The 16,882-nt window shown below is 45.0% G+C and overlaps 1 pseudogene; it reads left to right on the top strand.

The window, feature by feature from the left end:
- The window catches only part of LOC127918805 (phosphatidylinositol 3,4,5-trisphosphate 5-phosphatase 2A-like), a 74,042-nt pseudogene that overhangs the window by 7,480 nt on the left and 49,680 nt on the right, over positions 1–16,882 (top strand).

Genomic DNA, 16,882 nt, shown 5'->3' with positions numbered 1-16,882 from the left:
AACAAGCCTGAAACAATGTCTAAAGACTGTTGACATCCAGTGGAAGCCATAGGAACTGCAATCTGTGTCCTAATTCATTACATACTGTAAAGGCAGGCAATTGAAAACTACACACATCAAAAATATCCCACTTCCTGGATGTATTTTCCTCAGGTTTTCGCCTGCCATATCAGTTCTGTTATACTCACAAACATTATTTTAACCGTTTTGGAGTGTTTTCTATCCAAATCTACCAATTATATGGATATCCTAGCTTCTGGGCCTGAGTAACAGGCAGTTTACTTTGGGCACCTCAGTCATCCGAACTTCCGAATACTGCCCCTTATCCCAAAAAAGTTAAGGAAGTTTAGAACTCTTACATTTATAATAATACAGAAAACCTTACTGTTCACACAAAAGCCTCTGTAATTGTTAGGGTCAAATTTGTCTCTGTTCTTAAAGATTGGGGTTATGAGTCCTTGATTCCAGATGTCAGGGAAATAACCTACACTCATTATCAAATGAAACAGTTTTAATAAAGCCAATTGATATTTTGCACTAGTGAGTTTGAGCATCTCGTTTAGGATGCCATCAGGTCTGCAGGCTTTTTAAAATTTGAGAGCCTGAAGTTTCTTATAGAGCTCCTGGTCAGTAATAGTTTAGTTTCTTATAGAGCTCCTGGTCAGTAATAGTTTAGTTTCTTATAGAGCTCCTGGTCAGTAATAGTTTAGTTTCTTATAGAGCTCCTGGTCAGTAATAGTTTAGTTTCTTATAGAGCTCCTGGTCAGTAATAGTTTAGTTTCTTATAGAGCTCCTGGTCAGTAATAGTTTAGTTTTCTTATAGAGCCCCTGGTCAGTAATAGTTTAGTTTCTTATAGAGCTCCTGGTCAGTAATAGTTTAGTTTCTTATAGAGCTCCTGGTCAGTAATAGTTTAGTTTCTTCTTAGAGCTCCTGGTCAGTAATAGTTTAGTTTCTTATAGAGCCCCTGGTCAGTATAGTTTAGTTTAGAGTTTCTTATAGAGCTCCTGGTAGTAATAGTTTAGGGGAGTCCAGTGTAATTTTGATTGTCCTTTATAGCTCCTTTTCAGTAATCCATTCAACTCCTCATGAATTTGGCTTTGTTCTGCGTTTGTGTCAATTTGAGCTCGGTGTTGTAGAGAGTTTTAAAAGTGTTTGTCCATATGTCACTAGTTTTGTATCACTAATTCCTCATTTCGATTTTTAAATACGTTTAGTTTTTTCCCCAAGTTTGCCAGAATTTGTTTGTGTTTATGGACTCAGTAATAGTTCAATTAGCTACTCAACAGCTACTTGCTGTTGTACTGTGTTTTTTGGTTCTCAGTAAGTGTTTCTTATAGAGCCCTGGTCAGTAATGAAGGTGTATTCACCATTATTTGGGTCTCTGTGCTTTTGGTTGAATAGTTTTCTATTTTTTTTCTTATAATTTTACAATCGGCATCAAAACAGTTGTCATCTGTGATCTTTTTTGTTTTGTTTTTTATCAATTTCAATTGTGTTTCTTTTGCCATTTTGCCTGAATATATAGTTGATGTTTATTACTGCTAGATTGATGCCTTCTTTACTGTGAGTGAAATGTCCAGAAAGTTATCTAACATGGAACCCAAACCGGCTGTGCGCATACGCCATCGTGCGCCATTTTATTTAGTCTCCCTACACCAAACGCGATCACGACATGCAGGTTAAAATATCAAAACAAACTCTGAACCAATGTCGTTAATTTGGGGACAGGTCAAAAAGCATTAAACATGTATGGCAATTTAGCTAGTTAGCTTGCACTTGCTAGCTAACGTGTCCTATTTAGCTAGCTTGCTGTTGCTAGCTAATTTGTCCTGGGATATAAACATTGAGATGTTATTTTACCTGATATGTACAAGGTCCTCTACTCCGACAATTAATCCACACATAAAACGGCCAACTGAATCGTTTCTAGTCATCTCTCCTCCTAGGCATTTTCATCCTTGAACTTATATGGTGATCGGCATCTAAACTTTCATAGTATTTCAATCACCCACGTGGGTTTAACCAATGAGGAGATGGCACGTGGGTACCTGCTTCTATAAACCAATGAGGAGATGGGAGAGGCAGGACTTCCAGCACGGTCTGTGTCAGAAATAGAAAGGAGTTATATTGTAGCCCTTGGCAACGCAGACACTCGTTGGCACGCACGCGAGCGAGCAGTGTGGGTGCAATAATTGAATAACATGGATTTCTAAATTTATTGTGCGATGCTCGCGCACGCATGTAAGAGGGTTTGGATATTTCTCTCGCTCTCTGTCTCTCTCTCAGTCCCTCTTTGTCTCTGTCTCTCTCATATATGTATATGTTTAGCAAGCTTAATTAGCATTATGGACAAGGTCAGTGTTGCCGAAGTGATAGACACCACCCAAAATATGGGGGAAAAACAGTGGCAACAATAAGACACAAACCGGTGTGCCGGGAACCTACTACCATACCCGGGAACCTACTACCATACCCGGGAACCTACTACCATACCCGGGAACCTACTACCATACCCTGTTCAAAGGCACTTACATATTTTGTCTTCAAATTCAATCAAATTTTATTTATATAGCCCTTCGTACATCAGCTGATATCTCAAAGTGCTGTACAGAAACCCAGCCTAAAACCCCAAACAGCAAGCAATGCAGGTGTAGAAGCACGGTGGCTAGGAAAAACTCCCTAGAAAGGCCAAAACCTAGGAAGAAACCTAGAGAGGAACCAGGCTATGTGGGGTGGCCAGTCCTCTTCTGGCTGTGCCGGGTGGAGATTATAACAGAACATGGCCAAGATGTTCAAATGTTCATAAATGACCAGCATGGTCAAATAATAGTAAGGCAGAACAGGTGAAACTGGAGCAGCAGCATGGCCAGGTGGACTGGGGACAGCAAGGAGTCATCAGGTTGTCCTGGGGCAGGTAGTCCTGGAGCAGCAGCATGGCCAGGTGGACTGGGGACAGCAAGGAGTCATCATGTCAGGTAGTCCTGGGGCATGGGGCAGGTCAGTTGAAACTGGAGCAGCAGCTGGCCAGGTGGACTGGTCCTGGGGCATGGTCTAGGGCTCAGGTCCTCCGAGAGAGAGAAAGAAAGGAGAGAGGTTAGCAAGAGCCATCATGTCTTAGATTCACACAGGACACCGAATAGGACAGGAGAATTACTCAGATATAACAAACTGACCCTAGCCCCCCGACACAAGCTACTGCAGCATAAATACTGGAGGCTGAGACAGGAGGGGTCAGGAGACACTGTGGCCCCATCCGAGGACACCCCTGGACAGGGCCAAACAGGAAGGATATAACCCCACCCACTTTGCCAAATTACAGCCCCCACACCACTAGAGGGATATCTTGCCCATTCACCCTCTGAATGGCACACATTCTTTTATTTATTTATTTCACCTTTATTTAACCAGGTAGGCTAGTTGAGAACACCTTTATTTAACCAGGTAGGCTTGTTGAGAACACCTTTATTTAACCAGGTAGGCTAGTTGAGAACACCTTTATTTAACCAGGTAGGCCAGTTGAGAACACCTTTATTTAACCAGGTAGGCTTGTTGAGAACACCTTTATTTAACCAGGTAGGCTAGTTGAGAACACCTTTATTTAACCAGGTAGGCAAGTTGAGAACACCTTTATTTAACCAGGTAGGCCAGTTGAGAACACCTTTATTTAACCAGGTAGGCCAGTTGAGAACACCTTTATTTAACCAGGTAGGCTAGTTGAGAACACCTTTATTTAACCAGGTAGGCTTGTTGAGAACACCTTTATTTAACCAGGTAGGCTTGTTGAGAACACCTTTATTTAACCAGGTAGGCTAGTTGAGAACACCTTTATTTAACCAGATAGGCAAGTTGAGAACACCTTTATTTAACCAGGTAGGCCAGTTGAGAACACCTTTATTTAACCAGGTAGGCCAGTTGAGAACAAGTTCTCATTTACAATTGCGACCTGGCCAAGATAAAGCAAAGCAGTTCGACAGATACAACAACACATGGAGTAAAACAAACAGTCAATAATACAGTAGAAAAATAAGTTGATATACAATGTGATTAAAGGAGATGAGATAAGGGAGGTAAAGGCAAAAAAAAGGCCATGGCGAAGTAAATACAATATAGCAAGTAAAACACTGGAATGGTAGATTTGCAGTGGAAGAATGTGCAAAGTAAAGATAGAAATAATGGGGTGCAAAGGAGCTAAATAAATAAATAAATAAATACAGTAGGGGGAGAGGTAGTTGTTTGGGCTAAATTATAGATGGGCTATATACAGGTGCAGTCATCTGTGAGCTGCTCTAACAGTTGGTGCTTAAAGCTAGTGAGGGAGATATGTGTTTCCAGTTTCAGAGATTTCTGTAGTTCGTTCCCGTCATTGGCAGCAGAGAACTGGAAGGAGAGGTGGCCAAAGGAAGAATTGGTTTTGGGGGTGACCAGAGAGATATACCTGCTGGAGCGCGTGCTACAGGTGGGTGCTGCTATGGTGACCAGCGAGCTGAGATAAGGGGGGACTTTACCTAGCAGGGTCTTGTAGATGACCTGGAGCCAGTGGGTTTGGCGACGAATATGAAGCGAGGGCCAGCCAACGAGAGCATACAGGTCGCAGTGGTGGGTAGTATATGGGGCTTTGGTGACAAAACAGATGGCACTGTGATAGACTGCATCCAATTTATTGAGTAGAGGGTTGGAGGCTATTTTGTAAATGACATCGCCAAAGTCGAGGATTGGTAGGATGGTCAGTTTTACGAGGGTATGTTTGGCAGCATGAGTGAAGGAGACTTTGTTGGGAAATAGGAAGCCAATTCTTGATTTAACTTTGGATTGGAGATGTTTGATAATAGTAATAGTAATATATGCCATTTAGCAGACGCTTTTATCCAAAGCGACTTACAGTCAGTCATGTGTGCATACATTCTACGTATGGGTGGTCCCGGGATGTGAGTCTGGGAGGAGCGTTTACAGTCTAACCGTCTAACAGTCTAACCAGACACCTAGAATATGTGGACAACTACAAATACCGAGAGTAGTGATGCTGGACCAGGCAGGCAGGCAGGCAGGCAGGCAGGCAAAATTAGGTCAAACTGGCATGTTTTGCATAGACAACATTGCAGCACAATGACACACTTACACACAGGAAACCTTGGTAAATATGTGTTCTTGCTTTTCTTGCCATTGTGTGGGTGAGTAAGTTCTATCAGCAGTAATGCCATGTTGCCTGAGTTTGACAGACAGCAGCAGGTTGAAACTCCCTCCAGATCCCCATCACACACTTTGCAGGGAATCTGTAATTCCTGTGGTGAAAGTACTAATGTCTCCCTTCTCTCCCTTCCCTCTCCAACCCCTCCCTCCTCTCCCTTCCCTCTCCAACTCCTCCCTCCTCTCTCTTCTCCTCTCCAACTCCTCCCTCCTCTCTCTTCTCCTCTCATCCCTCTTAACGTCCTTTGCTCTCTCCTTCCTCGCTCGCTCTCTCCTTCTTCTCGCTCTCTCTCTGCTTGCTCTCTCCTTGCTCTCTCCATCTCTCTCTCCATCTCTCTCTCCTTCCTCTCCCGCTCTCTCTCTCTCCTTCCTCTCCCTCCTTCCTCTCCCTCTCTCTCTCTCCTTCCTCTCTCTCTCTCCTTTCTCTCTCTCCTTCCTCTCTCTCTCTCCTTTCTCTCTCTCCTTCCTCTCCCTCTCTCTCTCCTTCCTCTCCCTCTCTCTCTCCTTCCTCTCCTCTCTCTCTCCTTCCTCTCCCTCTCTCTCTCCTTCCTCTCCCTCTCTCTCTCCTTCCTCTCCCTCTCTCTCTCCTTCCTCTCCCTCTCTCTCTCCTTCCTCCCCTCTCTCTCTCCTTCCTCTCCCTTCTCTCTCCTTCCTCTCTCTCTCTCTCCTTCCTCTCCCTCCCTCTCCTTCTCTCCCTCTCTCTCTCCTTCCTCTCCCTCTCTCTCTCTCTCTCTCTCCCTCCCTCTCTCTCTCTCCTTCCTCTCTCTCTCCTTCCTCTCTCTCTCCTTCCTCTCTCTCTCTCCTTCCTCTCCCTCTCTCTCTCTCCTTCCTCTCCCTCTCTCTCTCTCCTTCCTCTCCCTCTCTCTCTCTCCTTCCTCTCCCTCCCTCTCTCTCTCCTTCCTCTCCCTCTCTCTCTCTCCCGCTCTCTCTCTCCTTTCTCTCTCTCTCCTTCCTTCCTCTCCCTTCCTTCTCTCTCTCTCTCTCCTTCCTCTCCCCCTCTCTCTCTCCTTCTCTCTCCTTTCTCTCCCCTTTCTCTCTCTCTCTCTCTCTCTCTCCTCCTTTCTCTCCCGCTCTCTTTCTCTCCCGCTCTCTCTCTCTCCTTTCTCTCCCGCTCTCTCTCTCTCCTTCCTCTCCCTCTCTCTCTCTCTCTCCTTCCTCTCCCCCTCTCTCTCTCTCTCCTTCCTCTCCCTCCCTCTCTCTCTCTCCTTCCTCTCCCTCCCTCTCTCTCTCTCTCTCCTTCCTCTCCCTCCCTCTCTCTCTCTCCTTCCTCTCCCTCCCTCTCTCTCTCTCCTTCCTCTCCCTCCCTCTCTCTCTCTCTCCCTCTCCCTCTCTCTCTCCTTCCTCTCTCTCTCCTTCCTCTCTCTCCTTCCTCTCCCTCTCCTTCCTCTCCCTCTCCTTCCTCTCCCTCTCCTTCCTCTCCCTCTCCTTCCTCTCCCTCTCCTTCCTCTCCTCCCTCTCCCCTCTCCCTCTCCTCCCTCTCCCTCTCTCTCTCTCTCCTCCCTCTCCCTCTCTCTCTCTCCTTCCTCTCCCCTCTCTCTCTCTCCTTCCTCTCCCTCTCTCTCTCTCCCCCCTCTCCTCTCTCTTTCTCTCCTCTCTCTCTCCTTTCTCTCTTTCTCTCTCTCTCTCTCTCTCTCTCTCTCTCTCTCCTTTCTCTCTCTCTCTCTCTCTCCTTTCTCTCTTTCTCTCTCTCTCTCCTTCCTCTCTCTCTCTCTCTCTTTCTCTCTTCTCTCTCTCTCTCTCCTTTCTCTCTCTCTCCTTTCTCTCCCTTTCTCTCTCTCTCCTTCCGCTCCCTTTCTCTCTCCTTCCGCTCTCTCTCTCTTTCTTCCCTCTCTCTCTCTCTCCTTTCTCTCCCTTTCTCTCTCTCTCCTTTCTCTCCCTTTCTCTCTCTCTCCCGCTCTCTCTCTCCTTTCTCTCCCGCTCTCTCTCTCTCCTTTCTCTCCCTCTCTCTCTCTCTCCTTTCTCTCCCGCTCTCTCTCTCTCTCCTTCCGCTCTCTCTCTCTCTCCTTCCGCTCTCTCTCTCTCCTTCCGCTCTCTCTCTCTCCTTCCTCTCCCTTTCTCTCTCTCTCCTTTCTCTCCCTTTCTCTCTCTCTCCTTTCTCTCCTCTCTCTCTCTCTCTCTCTCTCCTTTCTCTCCCTCTCTCTCTCTCTCCTTTCTCTCCCTTTCTCTCTCTCTCCTTTCTCTCCCGCTCTCTCTCTCTCCTTTCTCTCCCGCTCTCTCTCTCTCCTTTCTCTCCCGCTCTCTCTTTCTCTCCCGCTCTCTCTCTCTCTCCTTCCGCTCTCTCTCTCTCTCCTTCCGCTCTCTCTCTCTCTCCTTCCGCTCTCTCTCTCTCTCCTTCCGCTCTCTCTCTCTCCTTCCGCTCTCTCTCTCTCTCCTTTCTCTCCCGCTCTCTCTCTCTCCTTTCTCTCTCTCTCTCCTTCCTCTCCTGCTCTCTCTCTCGCTCTCCTTCCTCTCCCGCTCTCTCTCTCTCTCTCCTTTCTCTCTCTCTCCTTTCTCCTTCCTCTCTAGGTTTCAGAAGCATGTCCACACCTATAGGGTTCTCCCAGATGAAGAGGGATTCTTGGCGGTCCAGGTACCATTATACACCACCTCCATACACACCAATGGGTGTGAGTTGGTATTTCTTTCTTTGCATATCTAGTGTGTATACAGTGGGGCAAAAAAGTATTTAGTCAGCCACCAACTGTGCAAGTTCCCCCACTTAAAAAGATGAGAGGCCTGTAATTTTCATCATAGGTACCCATCAACTATAGGTGACCAAATACTTTATTTTCCACCATTATTTGCAAATAAATTCATAAAAAATCGTACAATGTGATTTTTCTGGATTTTTTTTCTCATTTTGTCTGTCATAGTTGAAGTGTACCTATGATGAAAATTGCAGGCCTCTCTCATCTTTTTAAGTGGGAGAACTTGCACAATTGGTGGCTGACTAAATACTTTTTTGCCCCACTGTATGCTGTGTGTCTGGATCAGTAGGAACTGGCAGGCTCTGGTGCTGGTGTTGGCTCTGAGCTGACACACACATGCACACAAACACACAGCAGTCTCTTTGTGCTCTGTGTCTAGCAGCTGGAAGAGTCTCCAATCCCCCCACAACACGCACTCACATATCATAATAACCCCCCCCACACTCCTGGTCCCTTGTCTGGAATCCACACTGATTTCTCTGTTTCGCTTCACCAAATCATTTGGTTTACCAAGACTTCAGTTCAATGAAACATCACTGAAACAGAGTGAATGTGGCTGCCAGGCTCCACCCCCATTGACAGTTGAGAGCCTTAAGGTTTTACAGCCTCCCACTGTAAACCCTCCAACACATATCAATGAACAGAACGTGATGCTGCACATTCAGACACTGAGCTACCGAGATCAATCTACTATCTACCTAACAATCTACTATCTACCTAACAATCTACTATCTACCTAACAATCTACTATCTACCTAACAATCTACTATCTACCTAACAATCTACTATCTACCTAACAATCTACTATCTACCTAACAATCTACTATCTACCTAACAATCTACTATCTACCTAACAATCTACTATCTACCTAACAATCTACTATCTACCTAACAATCTACTATCTACCTAACAATCTACTATCTACCTAACAATCTACTATCCTAACTATCTGCTAACAATCAATCTACTATCTACCTAACAAGTCTACTATCTGCCCTATCTACCTAACAATCTACAGTCTGCTATCTAGTCTGCTAACAATCTCTGCTAACATCTGCTATCTGCCTAACAGTCTGCTGTCTGCCTGATCTGCTATCTGCCTGCCAGTCTGCTGTCTCTGACTGCCAGTCTGCTGTCTGCCACAGTCTACTGTCTACCTAACAATCTGCCTACTGTCTGCCTGCCAGTCTATCTAACAGTCTGCTATCTGCCTAACAGTCTGCTAACAAGTCTGCTGTCTGCCTATCTCTAACAGTCTAACAATCTACTATCTGCCTAACAATCTACTATCTACCTAACAATCTACTATCTACCTAACAATCTACTATCTACCTAACAATCTACTATCTACCTAACAATCTACTATCTACCTAACAACTGTTACCTCTACTATCTACCTACCTAACAATCTACTATCTACCTAACAATCTACTATCTGCACCATCTACTGCCTGCCTGCCAGATCTCTGCCTGCAACAATCTACTATCTGCCTGCCAGTCAATCTGCCTGCCTATCTGCTATCTAACAATCTACTATCTGCCTAACAATCTACTATCTGCCTAACAATCTACTATCTGCCTAACAATCTACTATCTGCCTAACAATCTACTACCTACCTAACAATCTACTATCTGCCTAACAATCTACTACCTACCTAAAAATCTACTACCTACATACCAATCTACTACCTACATACCAATCTACTACCTACATACCAATCTACTATCTACATAACAATCTACTACCTACCTAAAAATCTACTATCTGCCTACCAATCTACTATCTGCCTACCAATCTACTATCTGCCTACCAATCTACTACCTACATACCAATCTACTACCTACATACCAATCTACTACCTACATACCAATCTACCATCTACTATCTACCTACCAATCTACTCCCAGGTGTCTTTTATACAGGTAACGAGCTGAGATTAGGAGCACACTCTTAAAGGGAGTGCTCCTAATCTCAGTTTGTTACCTGTATAAAAGACACCTATCCACAGAAGCAATCAATCAATCAGATTCCAAACTCAACACCATGGCCAAGACCAAAGAGATCTCCAAGGATGTCAGGGACAAGATTGTAGACCTACACAAGGCTGGAATGGGCTACAAGACCATCGCCAAGCAGCTTGGTGAGAAGGTGACAACAGTTGGTGCGATTATTCGCAAATGGAAGAAACACAAAATAACTGTCAATCTCCCTCTGCCTGGGGCTCCATGCTAGATCTCACCTCGTGGAGATGCAATGATCATGAGAACGGTGAGGAATCAGCCCAGAACTACACGGGAGGATCTTGTCAATGATCTCAAGGCAGCTGGGACCATAGTCACCAAGAAAACAATTGGTAACACACTACGCCGTGAAGGACTGAAATCCTGCAGCGCCTGCAAGGTCTCCCTGCTCAAGAAAGCAAATACACATGCCCGTCTGACGTTTGCCAATGAACATCTGAATGATTCAGAGGACAACTGGGTGAAAGTGTTGTGGTCAGATGAGACCAAAATGAAGCTCTTTGGCATCCACTCAAGTCGTCGTGTTTGGAGGAGGAGGAATGCTGCCTATGACCCCAAGAACACCATCCCCATCGTCAAACATAGAGGTGAAAACATTATGCTTTGGGGTGTTTTTCTGCTAAGGGGACAGAACAACTTCACTGCATCAAAGGGCCGTTGGATGGGGTCATGTACCGTCAAATCTTGGGTGAGAACCTCCTTCCCTCAGCCAGGGCATTGAAAATGGGTTGTGAATGGGTATTCCAGCATGACAATGACCCAAAACACACAGCCAAGGCAACAAAGGAGTGGCTCAAGAAGAAGCACATTAAGGACCTGGAGTGGCCTAGCCAGACCGTAATCCCATAGAAAATCTGTGGAGGGAGCTGAAGGTTCGAGTTGCCAAACGTCAGCCTCGAAACCTTAATGACGTGGAGAAGATCTGCAAAGAGGAGTGGGACAAAATCCCTCCTGAGATGTGTGCAAACCTGGTGGCCAACTACAAGAAACGTCTGACCTCTGTGATTGGCAACAAGGGTTTTGCCACCAAGTACTAAGTAATGTTTTGCAGAGGAGTCAAATACTTATTTCCCTCATTAAAATGCAAATCAATTTATAACATTTTTGACATGTGTTTCACTGGATTTTTTTGTTGTTATTCTGTCTCTCACTGTTGAAATAAACCTACCATTAAAATGATAGACTGATTTCTTTGTCAGTGGGCAAACGTACAAAATCAGCAGGGGATCAAATACTTTTTTCCCTCACTGTACCTACCTAACAAACTGACCAATCTACTACCTACCCACCAACCAAACTACTGCTTACCTACCTACCTACCTACCTACCTACCTACCTACCTACCTACCTACCTACCTACCTACCTACCTACCTACCTCCCTACCTACCAATCTACTACCTACTCTTCTACCTTCCTACCTACCAAACTGCTACCTACCAATCTACTACCTACTCTTCTACCAAACTGTGACCTACCTATCTACCTACCAACCAATATGCGACCTACCCAGCTTTATTCTAAGACCTACCTACCAATCTAGTACCTACCTACCAATATCCTACATACCTACCTACCAATCTAGTACCTAACAATCTAGTACCTACTAATCTACCTACCTACCTACTACCAACCAACCAATCTTCTACCTACCTACCTACCTACCTACCTACCTACCTACCTACCTACCTACCTACCTACCTACCTACCTACCTACCTACCTACCTACTACTTAGCTGCCTAACTATCAAGCCTACCTACCTACTACTTAGCTGCCTAACTATCAAGCCATCAAATACCTACCTAACAAACAAACTACTACCTAGCTACCAATCTGCTACCAATCTACTACCGACCTACCAATCTAGTACCTACCTACCTACATACCTACCTATCAATCTACTATCAACCAACCAATCTTCAACCTACCTACCTACCTACCTACCTACCTACCTACCTACCTACCTACCTACCTACCCACCCAGCTTTATTCTGAACGTGCTGTCCAGAGTGTGACGTGTCTCTGCACCAGTGTATTTCTTTGAAGTGCCTACTCTCTCTCCTGCTCCTCTCTCCCTCTCTCAGACGTCTCAGGGGGTGCAGCCGAAACGGTTTAAGAGCCTCCCAGAGCTGGTCCTGTTGTACCTCCAGCCCAGCCAGGGACTGGTCAGCACTCTACTGTACCCCGTAGACAGAGAGGAGAGCATCCCAGAGGACAGGGACTACTCAGGTACACCCAAAAGAGTTTAGCAACATTGAGATGACCGATATTGTTTTTTGTCTTATTGTGTTGCTGTCCTAGGGGTCTGTCTGTGTTTGTGAACAGAGCCCCAGGACCAGCTTGCTTAGCGGACTCTTCTGTAGGTGATGGCTTTTTTATTAAAGGTTTGGGAATCGCTTCCTTTTAGGTGGTTGTAGAATTTATTTTCTGGAATTTATAATTAGCGGGCATCGGCCCGATTCTGCTCTGCATGCATTATTTGGTGTTTTTGCCCCATTTTGTGAATTCTTGGCCGGTGAGCGGACCCCAGACCTCACAACCATAACGGGCAATGGGTTTTATAACTGAGTATTTTTAGCCAGATCCTAATTTGGATGTTGAATTTGATGTTCCTTTTGTTAGCGTAGAAGGCCCTTCTTGCCTCATTTCTCAGCTTCTTTACAGCTTTGTGGAAGTTACCCGTGGTGCTGATGTTTAGGCCGAGGTATGTATATTTTTTTGTGTGTGCTCAAGGGCAATGGTGTCTAGATAGAATTTGTATTTATGGTCCTGGTAACTGGACCTTTTTTGTAACACCATTATTTTTCTCTTACTGAGATTTACTGTCAGGCCCCAGGTCTGGCAGAATCTGTGCAGAAGATCTAGGTGTTGCTGTAGGCCCTCCTTGGTTGGGGACAGAAGCACCAGATCATCAGTAGACATTTGACTTCAGATTCTAGTAGGGTGAGGCCAATTCATATATATGTGTTGAAGAGGGTGGGGCTTAAGCTGCATCCCTGTCTCACCCCCCGGCCCTGTGGAAAGAAAGTTTTTGCCAACTTTAACACTTGTTGTTTGTGTACATGTTGTATGTTTTCCCCCCCAACACCACTTTCCATCAATTTGTATTTATTTATTTAAAAATATATATATTTAACCTTTATTTAACCAGGAAGGTCAGTTGAGAACAAGTTCTCATGTTCAACTGCGACCTGTCCAGGATAAAGCAAAGCAGTGCGACAAAAACTACAACACGGAGTTACACACGGGATAAATAAACGTACAGTCAATAACACAATAGAAAAATCTATGTGCAGTGTGTGCAAATGTAGTAAGATTAGGGAGGTAAGGCAATAAATAGGCCAATAGTGGCAAATCAATTTAGCAATTTACACTGGAGTGATAGATGTGCAGATGAGGCTGTGCAAGTAGAAATACTGGTGTGCAAAAGAGCAGAAAAACAAAAAACAAATATGGGGATGAGGTAGGTAGTTGGTTGGATGGGTTATTTACAGATGGGCTGTGTACAGCTGCAGCGATCGGTAAGCTGCTCTGACAGCTGACACTTAAAGTTAGTGAAGGAGATATAAGTCTCCAACTTCAGTTATTTTTTTATTTTATTATTTTTGCAATTCGTTCCAGTCATTGGCAGCAGAGAACTGGAAGGAAAAGCGGCCAAAGGAGGTGTTTGCTTTGGGGGTGACCAGTATAGCAGACCCTCATGCCAAATTGAGTCAAAAGCTTTATGGAAATCAACAAAGCGTGAAAAGACTTTGCTTTTGTTTTGATTTATTTGTCAATTAGGGTGTGCAGGGTGAATACGTGGTCAGTCGTACGGTAATTTGGTAGAAAGCCAATTTGACATTTGCTCAGTACATTGTTTTCACTGAGGAAATGTACGAGTCTACTGTTAATGATAATGCAGGGGATTTTCCCAAGGTTGCTGTTTTCACATTTCCCCCGGTACTTATTGGGGTCAAATTTGTCTCCACTTTTGTGGATTGGGGTGATCAGTCCTTGGTTCCAAATATTGGGGAAGATGCCAGAGCTAAGGATGATGTTAAAGAGTTTAAGTTTAGCCAATTGGAATGTGTTGTCTGTATATTTTATCATTTCATTTAGGATACCATCAACACCACATTTCTTTTTGGGTTTGAGGGTTTGTATTTTGTCCTGTAGTTCATTAAATGTCATTGGAGAATCCAGTGGGTTCTGGAAGTCTTCAATAGTTGATTCTAAGATTTGTATTTGATCATGTATACGTTTTTGCAGTTTGTCCTTTGTTATAGAGCCAAAAAGATTGGAGAAGTGGTTTATCCACACATCTCTGTTTTGGATAGATAACTCTTTGAGTGCTTTCCAATTTTCCCAGAAGTGGTTAGATTCTATGGATTCTTCAGTTACAAGGAGCTGATTTCTGACATGCTGTTCCTTCTTTTTCCGTAGTGTATTTCTGTATTGTTTTAGTGTTTCACCATAGTGAAGGCGTAGACTCAGGTTTTCTGGGTCTCTATGTTTTTGGTTGGACAGGTTTCTCAATTTCTTTCTTAGGTTTTTGCATTCTTCATCAACCCATTTGGCATTGTTGTTCATTTTCTTTGGGTTTCTGTTTGAAATGATTAGATTTGACAGGGAAGCTGAGAGGTCAAAAATACTGTTTAGGTTTTCTACACCTTCACTATAACAGTGAAACCTTTTGTCCAGGAAGTTGTCTGAAAGGGATTGAATTTGTTGTTGCCTAATTGTTTTTTTGGTAGATTTCCAAACTGCATTCCTTCCATCTATAGCATTTCTTAATATTACTCAGTTCCTTTGGCTTTGATGCCTCATGATTTGAGTATTGCTCTTTTCAGGTAGATTGATTGAGCTGTGATCTGATAGGGATGTCAGTGGGGTGGACTGACTGTTAACTGTGATCTGATAGGGATGTCAGTGGGGTGACTGGTAACTGTGATCTGATAGGGTTGTCAGTGGGGTGGACTGACTGTTAACTGTGATCTGATAGGGATGTCAGTGGGGTGGACTGACTGTTAACTGTGATCTGATAGGGATGTCAGTGGGGTGGACTGACTGTTAACTGTGATCTGATAGGGATGTCAGTGGGGTGGACTGACTGTTAACTGTGGTCTGATAGGGTTGTCAGTGGGGTGGACTGACTGTTAACTGTGATCTGATAGGGATGTCAGTGGGGTGGACTGACTGTTAACTGTGATCTGATAGGGATGTCAGTGGGGTGGACTGACTGTTAACTGTGGTCTGATAGGGATGTCAGTGGGGTGGACTGACTGTTAACTGTGATCTGATAGGGATGTCAGTGGGGTGGACTGACTGTTAACTGTGATCTGATAGGGATGTCAGTGGGGTGGACTGACTGTTAACTGTGGTCTGATAGGGTTGTCAGTGGGGTGGACTGACTGTTAACTGTGGTCTGATAGGGGTGTCAGTGGGGTGGACTGACTGTTAACTGTGATCTGATAGGGGTGTCAGTGGGGTGGACTGACTGTTAACTGTGATCTGATAGGGATGTCAGTGGGGTGACTGTTAACTGTGATCTGATAGGGATGTCAGTGGGGTGACTGTTAACTGTGATCTGATAGGGATGTCAGTGGGGTGACTGTTAACTGTGATCTGATAGGGATGTCAGTGGGGTGACTGTTAACTGTGATCTGATAGGGATGTCAGTGGGGTGACTGTTAACTGTGATCTGATAGGGATGTCAGTGGGGTGACTGTTAACTGTGATCTGATAGGGATGTCAGTGGGGTGACTGGTAACTGTGATCTGATAGGGATGTCAGTGGGGTGGACTGACTGTTAACTGTGATCTGATAGGGATGTCAGTGGAGTGGGGTGGACTGACTGTTAACTGTGATCTGATAGGGATGTCAGTGGGGTGGACTGACTGTTAACTGTGATCTGATAGGGATGTCAGTGGGGTGACTGGTAACTGTGATCTGATAGGGATGTCAGTGGGGTGACTGGTAACTGTGATCTGATAGGGATGTCAGTGGGGTGACTGTTAACTGTGATCTGATAGGGATGTCAGTGGGGTGACTGTTAACTGTGATCTGATAGGGATGTCAGTGGGGTGACTGTTAACTGTGATCTGATAGGGATGTCAGTGGGGTGACTGAACGCTCTGAGAGACCAGTATCTCTTTGTCTGTCTCTCGCTCCATCTCTCACTCTCTCTCGCTCTGTCTCTCGCTCCATCTCTCACTCTCTCTCGCTCTGTCTCTCGCTCCATCTCTCACTCTCTCTCGCTCTGTCTCTCGCTCCATCTCTCACTCTGTCTCTCGCTCCATCTCTCACTCTGTCTCTCGCTCCATCTCTCACTCTGTCTCTCGCTCCATCTCTCACTCTGTCTCTCGCTCCATCTCTCACTCTGTCTCTCGCTCCATCTCTCACTCTGTCTCTCGCTCCATCTCTCACTCTGTCTCTCGCTCCATCTCTCACTCTGTCTCTTTCTCTGATTGGTCAAGTGTTAACTCTCTCTATGTGATTGGTCAGATGGGGAAGATGAGAAGCCGCCCCTTCCTCCTCGTTCCGCCTCCACAACACCTACAGGCTCCGCCCCGGAGACACCAACCGACAGGTACGGCACACAGAACAAACACACACACACAATTTTGCGGAACCTGGTAAAACTCCTGGTGATCAACTGCCTACCAACTGATGCTGGTTGTAGAGATTCAGTCTGTTCAGGGCCTAGAACAACCCTCAAGAACCCTTCCCCTCTCTTCCCTCTTCTCTTTATCTTCTCTTACCCTCCTGCCCTTCACACCCCCCCCCCCTCATCTCCTCAGATAGGAAGACAACATCCTGTTTAAAGCCACACAGTTCAGAGAGGGTGTGTGTGTGTGTGTGTGTGTGTGTGTGTGTGTGTGTGTGTGTGTGTGTGTGTGTGACTCCACAGAAACCGTGTGTGTGTAGTTTGTCTTACTTAGACAGTGAGTCAGCAGCTGTCTGATCCAGAGGAAATCTGTGACTTTGGAAAGTTGTTGTCCTGCTT

This window comes from Oncorhynchus keta, chromosome 1, assembly GCF_023373465.1.
Source record: "Oncorhynchus keta strain PuntledgeMale-10-30-2019 chromosome 1, Oket_V2, whole genome shotgun sequence".
In the NCBI taxonomy this organism is placed as follows: Eukaryota; Metazoa; Chordata; class Actinopteri; order Salmoniformes; family Salmonidae; genus Oncorhynchus; species Oncorhynchus keta.
This window is presented reverse-complemented; position numbering and strand designations above follow the sequence as displayed.